Raw genomic sequence first — 9,475 nt, 5'->3', positions numbered from 1 at the left:
AATGGAGCCTTGGGCTAATTTGATTAGAAACAGTACTGACATAGAGGGTTTTGAAATAGAAGAAATACAACATCAAAAATTCAACTTTTGCAGATGATGTTCTAATTACATCAGCAGGATCTAATTCTTCTATGCAGTCTTTTAATATTCAATGAAGAAAAACTAAAATACTACCTATATATACAAACTCAGATCAGATAACTTATTTAGTGTTTTCTTAATATACAAAATCTTTTAATACTGATAATATTCCCAAGATTTTATACTTAATACAATCAATAATACTTTCACCTACAAAAATAACTATCAAGAAACTGAATACACTAATGTTAAATTTCTTATGGGCACCTAATAGACCTAGGATTGCATTAAAGAAACATACTAATAGCTGGTCTCAAGGGGTATTTCTTTTCCAGACTTTAATTTATATATTATCTCTTCTATTATAAAAGTAGCTAATTAGTATACACTTCATGAAAATCTCCTTAACACATAAAAATATGATTATAAATAACTCCATGTTAAACATATGGTCTGTTACCCATTAAATATTATTATTAGTTATGGTAACTTTATATTCATGCACCCTAAGTATAGGGAATGGAATTTTATTGTATTCCTATAATTTATACTCAGGGCTCATTTAGCTATAGATAATAATCTAAAGTACTGGTATCAGCTGATATCTGATAATAAAGTTAAAATCTAGATTTCTTAAAACAAGAATTTGATCTAAGAGAAACTTGCTGGTTAGAGGTTCAGATCTTTAGACAACATCTCATTGATAGAATAGATCTAATGTCTATAACAGTTAAAGAATCTATTCCAAAACTGATTGATTACTTGATAATAAATTTACAGCATAAAGTTTCTGATAAAGGTAAACTTTCATATATACATAAAATTATCAGACAAGAAACTTTTACAATGTAGATTCATACTGGAATTATTTCACCTCTGTTAATGGGGACCCACCAACTCAACAAGATAAACAATATATATTGGAATCTGCTTATAGAACTACATCTTCCATTGTCTGGAGACTTTATACATGGAAATTTTTACATAGATCTTTTATACACCTTTGATGATGAATAAAATTAATAATAAAGATAATCTATGTAAGAGATGTAATGTAGAAATTAATGCTGACTGGGCTCATATGTTTTATGACTGTATGAAGTTGAAAGAATACTGGAAGTCAATTAATGAATTTTGCAGGCTCTTTTTACAGATAATTTCATTATTTCTAAGTCTCTTATATTATTCAACACACCTGTACCTCAATGTGTTAAAAGATTAAGCTTCCCTTGTTATGGTCTATCCTAGCAGTGGCTAGGAAAATAATAACTAGAAATTGGATTTCAGATACACCTCCTTCATTCAATGAATTTAAAAATGTTATGAATATAATGTGTCATATGGAAATAAGCACAATTAGAATGAGAACAACTAGAAAAACATCACATTTTATTGTATGGGATAATTTACAAAATTTGTTAAAAAAATTCTAATTTCAATAGCACAGTATTTTAGTTTAATTAATTGATCTGATTGTAGTGGATGTCTTTGTAAATACTTTAGTTGTTTTGTTGAATATTATAATAATACCTATTTTTAATTATTTGTATAAAATTGTTATGATATTTCTCTTATATGTTAAAACAATAAACTTGTTTTGAAAAAAAAAAACAAGCTACCCTGGTAGAATCACAACATCAATAGGCTGTATAACAGAAGGAAGAAAATCATGGCAAAGATTCGGAGGTGCACCACCTAGCAGAATAAAAGCACTCTCATCAAACTAAACAAACAACTCAGAGGACAAATAAACTTTACCAAAGCCAAATTTGAGGTAAATTTTGCCTACCAAGCCAAGGGCAACCACAAGGCATTCTTTAGTTATGTCCGCAACCTCAAAGGCAATACACTATTGTGTGCAGAGCTCATTGTAAATGGAGCCACCTATAGTGAGCTAGAAGATAAAGCAAACTTGCTGGCCAACAAATTCATCTCCAACTTTACCCCTTTCTCGTCATCAACCTTTCCTCAGGAAATATCATCAAATATACCCCCCTGCTATCATGAGGGAACAGGTTCTTAATGCTCTCTCTAAGGCCAAGAACACTGCATCATTAGGTCCAGACAATATCTCAAGATGCCTTGTAAATAGCATGAAACATGATCTATCAGGCCATCTGGAATTGCTATTTAACTATATCATCCAAATAAGCTCTGTGAATGGAGAACACTAACAGTTATCCCTCTGCACAAAATGTGGGCTATCTAGAGACCCTAGAAACTACAGACTCATAAGTCTCGTTAGTCTCATATACAAAGCCATGGAACAAACTATCATGGAAATGATCAATAATGACATATGAAACCTCCAGACACTGGACCCAACCCAATTTGGTTTCATCAAGGACATGTCATGCTTGCTCAACCTGGTGGACTTCTTTGAGAAAGTCACCATAGCAATGAATGAGGGCAAGATATTTCATACTGCCTACCTTGACCTGACCAAGGCATTTGACAAAATCCCCCACTCAGGCATTGTTGACAAACTGAAGAGGTTGGATACAAACTCTTATGTAACCCAGTGGATAGCCAGCTGGCACACTGACAGGACCAAGGAAGTTAGAACTGGGGATTCCACCTCTACAAAGAGGCCATTGACAAGTGGAGTCCCTCCAGGATCGGTCCTGAGACTGATCCTTTTTGGCATTTACTTGTCTGAAGTCAAGGTCAACATCAATAGCCTCTGGCTGACTAGATTTGCAGATGATTGCAAATTAGGACCTGTCATTGAATCACCCATTGACACAAATGTTGTCCAGGAAGGGCTGTTAAAGACAAAAAACTGGTGCCAGAGACATAGACTAAAGCTAAATGCCAAGAAATGCATAATAGTATCCCTCGGAAGTCATCAACCCCTTATAACTATTATATTAACAACGCAGCCCTAAAGGTTGATCCAGTAGTCAGGGACTTGGGAACACACATTGACAGTAATCTAGCCTTTGACCATCATGTGTCTACAGTAGTGAGGAAGTAATTTTATGCTGTGCAGCATATAAACAAAGGTATGGCATCTAGGTCCAAGGAAGGCATTGTTCCACAGTATTTGGCATTAATCAGACATATCATTGAGTACAATGGCCCCTTTGGTATGCACCTATGGATGGCATATCCAACAATTGGAACATCCACAGATGTTCCTCACTAAAAGAAAACAAAGTGTAAGTAACATGCCTTATTTAGTCCGCTTTCAAGACTCTATCCCTGTATTCTGTCTCCTACAGGCTGTTGAGGGGAGATCTGAGCCTGACAAGCAAGGCATTGTCAGACCCCACTGTGATGGAGCTCCTCAATATCCACAAAACAAACAGCACCAGAATTACCCACTCTAAAGATGTAAATCTTGCCTGTGATATAAATAAGACCAGTTGGAGAGACAGGTATGTATCCCAGAGACTACCCCTTCTCAGAAACAGGCACCCCATCCATGTGAAGTAGAGTTCCTCCCTAACCCAATTCAAGTGTAACTTGAATAATTGGATGGGAACAGGAAATGTATCCCTGGTTTGGCACCTATGTCTCTAATGGACACAGTTAACCTGTAAATGACTCATCTCCCAGGCCCCTGCTTGTAAATATTTCACCTCCCAAGCCCCTGATTACACTTATCAGGGGTACCAGAACTTGTCAGAGATTTGGGAAGCATGGCTAGGCTTAAAAAGGCCCTTGTGGTTGTCAGCCTAGTAAACACCTATGACCCTATGTCTCTATGTAACAACATGGAATGTGGTCTACAAAGTAACATTCATTCTCTGTACGCAGACAAGGTGGTCCAGCACATACAGTATATCCTAACACTCTCACAATGGCCAGAGTAACAACATTAATGCATCTAAATCCATCACAATGAGCTCCTCTGAATTCAAGGACTTTAAAACTAACTTAATAAAACTATATGATGAGCTCTCAAAATTCAAATGCAAAATTTACAGCGCCTGTGTAGCCTCAGTTCTCACTTATGCTAATGAACTTCACTCCAGTCTAAAAAGCAGCATAAAACAAGCTGTCATAATTGTACCAAATACACTGGGAAACAAGGAGGTAAACCATACTGGTTGAATGCAAAATGAACAAGCCATATAATGAAAAGAAAGAAAGCTAATTGAGGACTATATTAAATCAAACTCAGCTCAACTAAAAACTCTGTCAAAACGTTCAGTCTAAAAGTTACCATAAGGATGATTACAATAATTAGCATCCATAGCCAAAGAAAAGCATACATCCTCCTTTATCTGCTTCATATGAATAATAAATAAAATACAGCAATGCTCTGAATTAATACATAACGGTATTACCTGCTCTGGCCCTAAAGATACCACTAATATACTTGCAGATAAATTTGTGCCAACTTCACACCAAAATCAAAGCTGTAGCTAGGGTGGAACCAAGGGACAGAGACTGCCTTGGATGAAAACTGGTAAGGGGTGCAATTAGCACCACAGGCAATGTACCAACTTGTTCTTTCAAATTATTTATGCAGTTGGTTTTGTCAGACAGCTGGTATGATACCAGTATGCATAGTCATTTAAGCAGCCATGGCTGAGATTGCAGCCATTTTAATGATTTACTTCAAGTGCGTGTATGTATGTGCATGTGTGTGTGTGTGTGTGTGTGTGTGTGTGTGTGTGTGTGTGTGTGTGTGTGTGTGTGTGTGTGTGTCTGCATGTATCTGTGTCTGAGTGTCTTTTGTACTAGGAACTGTGGTATGAAACTAGTATATCTATTTACTACAGATTTTGAAAGGGGTTTAGGACAGATAAAAAGCCATTATGTAGAAATAAAAGTAGCTCTTTATATGGAGAACTCTTTTTGGTTGTTTTCTCTGCAACTGTAAGGGTTGGTACCATCTGTGAGGTTGCCCAGGGTGCCAGTTGACTTAGCTACAGCTCTTCCAGAAACAGCTATTGAAGTGCCACAAATTCTTGGGTTCCTTCCTTCTTTCAAGATTACTATGGAATGTGTCTTAACTGCCTTTTACAAAGCTTAAAATGCCACCTCTAAGGACCTTGATTACCTTCCTAGTAGTTTCAGCAACAGCACCAGACTCACTTTCTCTGTACCTCCTCCTAAAGCTGTTCGGCTTAAGCATAGCAGCAGAAGATGTTCCTAAGTTATAGAAAATTACTAGTGTTATACCTCCCCATAAAGGATCCCCACCTCAATCCCCAGAAACTAGATACCTATCAGCCTAAGAAATGCAATTTTCATGGCCATACAATGTATTAATTTATATCAGATTTACTTCCAGTATATAAAAAAGTGATGCTCTAGTTCATAGGTTCATAGGTTGATACTAGGCTATCGGCCCTAGGGCCTAGACAAGCCTAGCCATAACAATTCCCTGGCTATTTCTTCCCACACTATTTTTTTCCCTGGACCCCTGTCTAGCATGGTGACTGACGTGATCCCCGGGGTGAATTTCCTTTCTCCCATCCAATCTTCAAGGTTCCTTTTGAAGAGGGCCAAGGAGGTGCTCTGCTTGACATGTATGGGCAGTCTATTCCAGGGTCTGGGGAGTCTCTGGGTCAGGAACCTATCCCTTCAGCATGTTTTGTTTATTGTGATGATAAGGTTTAGATCCCTGGAGCATGGGGCTCTGAGGATTGGGATTTCTTTAAGTGTAGCATGTTCAACAGCTCTGGGTTTGACATGGCCTTGTATGTTAAGCAGAGGTTGCCTCTGAGTAGACGATATGCGACAGAGTATAGCTGGAGTTTTTTAAGGAAGTCAGCATATGGCATCTGCTTTAGGCCTGTGATTCTTTTAGTGAGGTATTTCTGCGGCCTTTCCAGTTGTTGCAGATATCTTGAGATACATACCAAATGGGGCATTGTATTCTATAATGGGTCTAATAAGGGATGAGTACAGTGGGACAATTACCTTCTTTTTCTGGATGAAAAGCCCTTAGTGATGAGGTGTGCCACAGTATGATTTTATCAAAAGGAGATCATGTCTACTTAATTTAATAAACTTTTTCAAGAAAGTCAGCAAAGCTGTCAACATCAGCCGTGCAGCATTGGTGGTATAGAGGTGAGCATAGCTGCCTTCCAAGCAGTTGATCTGGGTTTGATTCCCAGCCAGTGCAAGAAATCTATGCATTTAGACACTTGTCTGAGTGTCACTGCAGAACAACAAAAATGTGATGTATATGTCACTGGGAGGTAGCCTGGTCTGTTTAGGTTAGGGAAACACTTGATATCTCTGCATGCAGTTTTATTGCCTGGAGGGCTTATTAATTAGCTTACCTTGCTTTTAGTGCCTTTATCTTTATCTTAAAAGTACTCATTTGTATTTATTACTGCTTGGTGTAACTCATTCTAAGCCTTTTAGTTTAAGCACTTGGGCTTCAGACCAGTTGTTTTACATTAAGAAGGTTTGTGGTCTGCACTGTAGTGGCAGAACAGGTAGCTTACATCCTTCTAAGTTGGGAACTGCTGATTGAGGGCTCAGTGTCTGTTATTCTAAAAGTGTATTAATTCTGGTTTAATGCACTTGTGGGGAGAGAGGCTGGACTCTGCCCTTCTGAGCTGGGAATTGACTAGATCCAGGCCTGTTGAATCTAGCTTTCTTGGGCTTCAGACCAGTTGTTTTACATTAGGAAGGTTTGTAGCCTGCACTGTGGCTTACATCCTTCTAAGTTGGGAACTGCTGATTGAGGGCTCAGTGTCTGTTATTCTAAAAGTGTAAAGTGTATTAGTTCTGGTTTAAGCACTTGGGCTTCAGGCCAGTTATTTTACATTAAGAAGGTTCATGGTCTGCACTCTTGTGGGAGGAGAGGCTGGACTCTGCCCTTCTGAGCTGGGAATTTGTGGTTAAAGGCTTATAGTGCCTGCATATTTGAACTGTTTCTTACTGAAATTGGTACACCTTGTTTGCTCTAGCATAGACTAGATCCAGGCCTGCTGAATCTAGCTTTGTTTGTATGCTTGTTGTTTGTTTGCCTGTTATTTCCCTGAAACACGAATTCCACCTAAAATGCGGCTTTTCAGTGCTTCTGTGGATCCCTAGTGATATCTGCATTGCTTACTGTACTTATTTCCTTGTTTCACTTGAAAGAAAGTTACTGTTTGTCGTTTTTGCATTCAAGTTACCTGTAACACATTGCATTTAAGTTACCTGGCACTTGCTCACTAAAGCAATTATATAAGTCAGCACTAAAAAATTTAAAAGCACTACACCCTCACAAACTTCCCTTGAGTACATTGTTCCCCATTGGCCCTTTTTTCAATTATAAAGGAATTCCCAATACTATACTAGCATGTCCAAAGGTCAGTTGTCAATCTCCTCTCCAGTCCAGCTGGTGAATCTGGGAATTGTGAGGCAATGTTACAACTGCCTCATGTACACAGTCAACCCTCTCCTCCTCCCAACAAATTCCAACACATGTGAGAGGTGCAACCATATAGCCAAACTGGAGGCTAAGCTCTCTCAACTTAGTACTGGCGTAACCAGTCAGGAGGAGAAGAAAACCACACTCACTACAATTCCAGTCTCACATAGACCTGCCACGACAACAAACCAAACACATAAACACACAAAAACATACTCGGAGACTCTAAATAAAAATCTGCCTAAGCAGCAGAGACCTCCAAAGCAGACACCCAAGCAACCACTACCCCAAAACAAAACACGTGCAACACATAGCTCACAAAGCCAGTGTACCGAACAGTCACAGCCCTTAAGGCTAAACAACACACCTGATACACTTGTAATAGGTGATTCTATCATCAGGCACACTGACATCCCGCTCACCAGGCTGAACAAGGAGAAGGTCACGGTGAGCTGCCTGTCAGGCGCTAGGATCCGCCACATAACACAAGCACTCAGGTCACTCCAAGGCAAGTACAAATATGACTCAGTCATTGTCCATGCTGGTGTGAATGACCTGAGATGTACCTCCCTGGACTACATGAAAAGAGACATAGAGGAGCTCTCTGAGCATGTAGCCCAGGCCGGTATGACCCTGACCTTGAGTAGCATCTTACCATCACCAAAAATGATGCCACAGTATGAAGACAAGATGATAAATTTCAACAACTGGCTTAAGTATTGGTGTCATTCAAAGGGGATCCAATGCCTGTCAGCCTGGGATGACATGCTCGACAAGCCACAATGCTTCACTAGGGACAGCTTGCACCTGTCACCCCTGGGCTTTCGGATATTGGCAAAGGCTCTTGCTACCCCCATAGTGCCTTTTTTAGGCAAGGCTCAAAAGACAAACCCACCTCCATAGGTATCACAAGGGATAAGAAACTAAGAGTAATGCTACTCAACGCCAGAAGTCTAAACCTCAAGATGCATGCACTCAAAACTCTCCTTAGCATGGAGAACATCGATATCTGTGCAGAACAGAAACCTGGTTCAAGGCTCCCGAGAGCACCCCAGCACTACCAGGTTATACCTCATACCATGCTTTTCGGCCCCAAAACTTGGACTGAACCACAAAAGGAGGGGGAGTATCAATATTCGTCAAAGATACCCACACCTCCAGGTTGGTGGCACAGCACAAAGCATCAGAGACTATCCATGTGCAACTAACAGTGGGTAAAACTGCCTTCCAGTTTATAGCCTGCTACAGACCACCCTCCCAATCCCAGGAACCCTACTCGGCCTTCCTGAGAATACTGGAAAATATGAAGGTCTCTCCAAACACCATTATATTGGGCAACTTCAACTACCCAAACATAGACTGGGAGCATTACTCTAGCTCCAACACCCTAGCCCAAAGGTTCCTAGAATTTATAAACTCAAATGCTATGGAACAACTTGTTACCACTCCCACAAGAGGGGAAAACATACTGGACCTGATCATCACCAACATGGGGACTTTATGCTCCAGACAAGAAGTGTATCACTCACTGGTAAGATCAGACCATAAACTAATCTCACTGGATATTCACATCCCGACCCCACCCCCTGCCCAGAAAACCACAGTGAAAAACTTCTCTAAAGCAAATTTCACTCTCCTCAAAACCGAGGTGGAATCCTTCAAAGCCCACAGAATCCTTTATAAACACATTCTATGAACACCTTCAGGAATGCATGGATCATGCAATCCCAAATAAAACCAAGACCCAATCCTCCAAAGGCAGACATCCTGTCTGGTGGATCCCAGCCATAAACAAACTATACAATAGAAGGAGGAAGCTACTACATGATACAGCAAAATCCCAAAAAGGGAAGGCATCTCTGATCAGTATTAGCAAAAAACTATGGGCACTCATAAAATTGTCTAAGGCCAGATTCAAGAGATAAATTGCACAGGACACTAAGGATAATCACAAGGCTTTCTTTAGTTATGTTAGGAACCTGGGTGGGAATTCCCAGATATGCTCAGAATTAGTCCAAAATGACAAAAAATACACTGAACCCACAGACATTGCCAACATCCTAG

General features: G+C 39.6%; 1 non-coding gene across 1 annotated transcript; it reads left to right on the top strand.

Annotated features, from left to right (window-relative positions):
* Positions 1–6,094: 6,094 nt before the first annotated feature.
* TRNAG-UCC lies at positions 6,095–6,166 on the top strand. Its single transcript has one exon. It is a non-coding gene; the product is annotated as a tRNA-Gly (tRNA).
* The last annotated feature ends 3,309 nt before the right edge of the window (positions 6,167–9,475 follow it).

This window comes from Protopterus annectens, chromosome 5.part0 (genome assembly GCF_019279795.1).
Source record: "Protopterus annectens isolate FY-2018-M chromosome 5.part0, PAN1.0, whole genome shotgun sequence".
Classification (NCBI taxonomy): domain Eukaryota; kingdom Metazoa; phylum Chordata; order Ceratodontiformes; family Protopteridae; genus Protopterus; species Protopterus annectens.
Note: the sequence above shows the minus strand (reverse complement) of the source record. Positions and strands in the feature narration are given on the sequence as shown.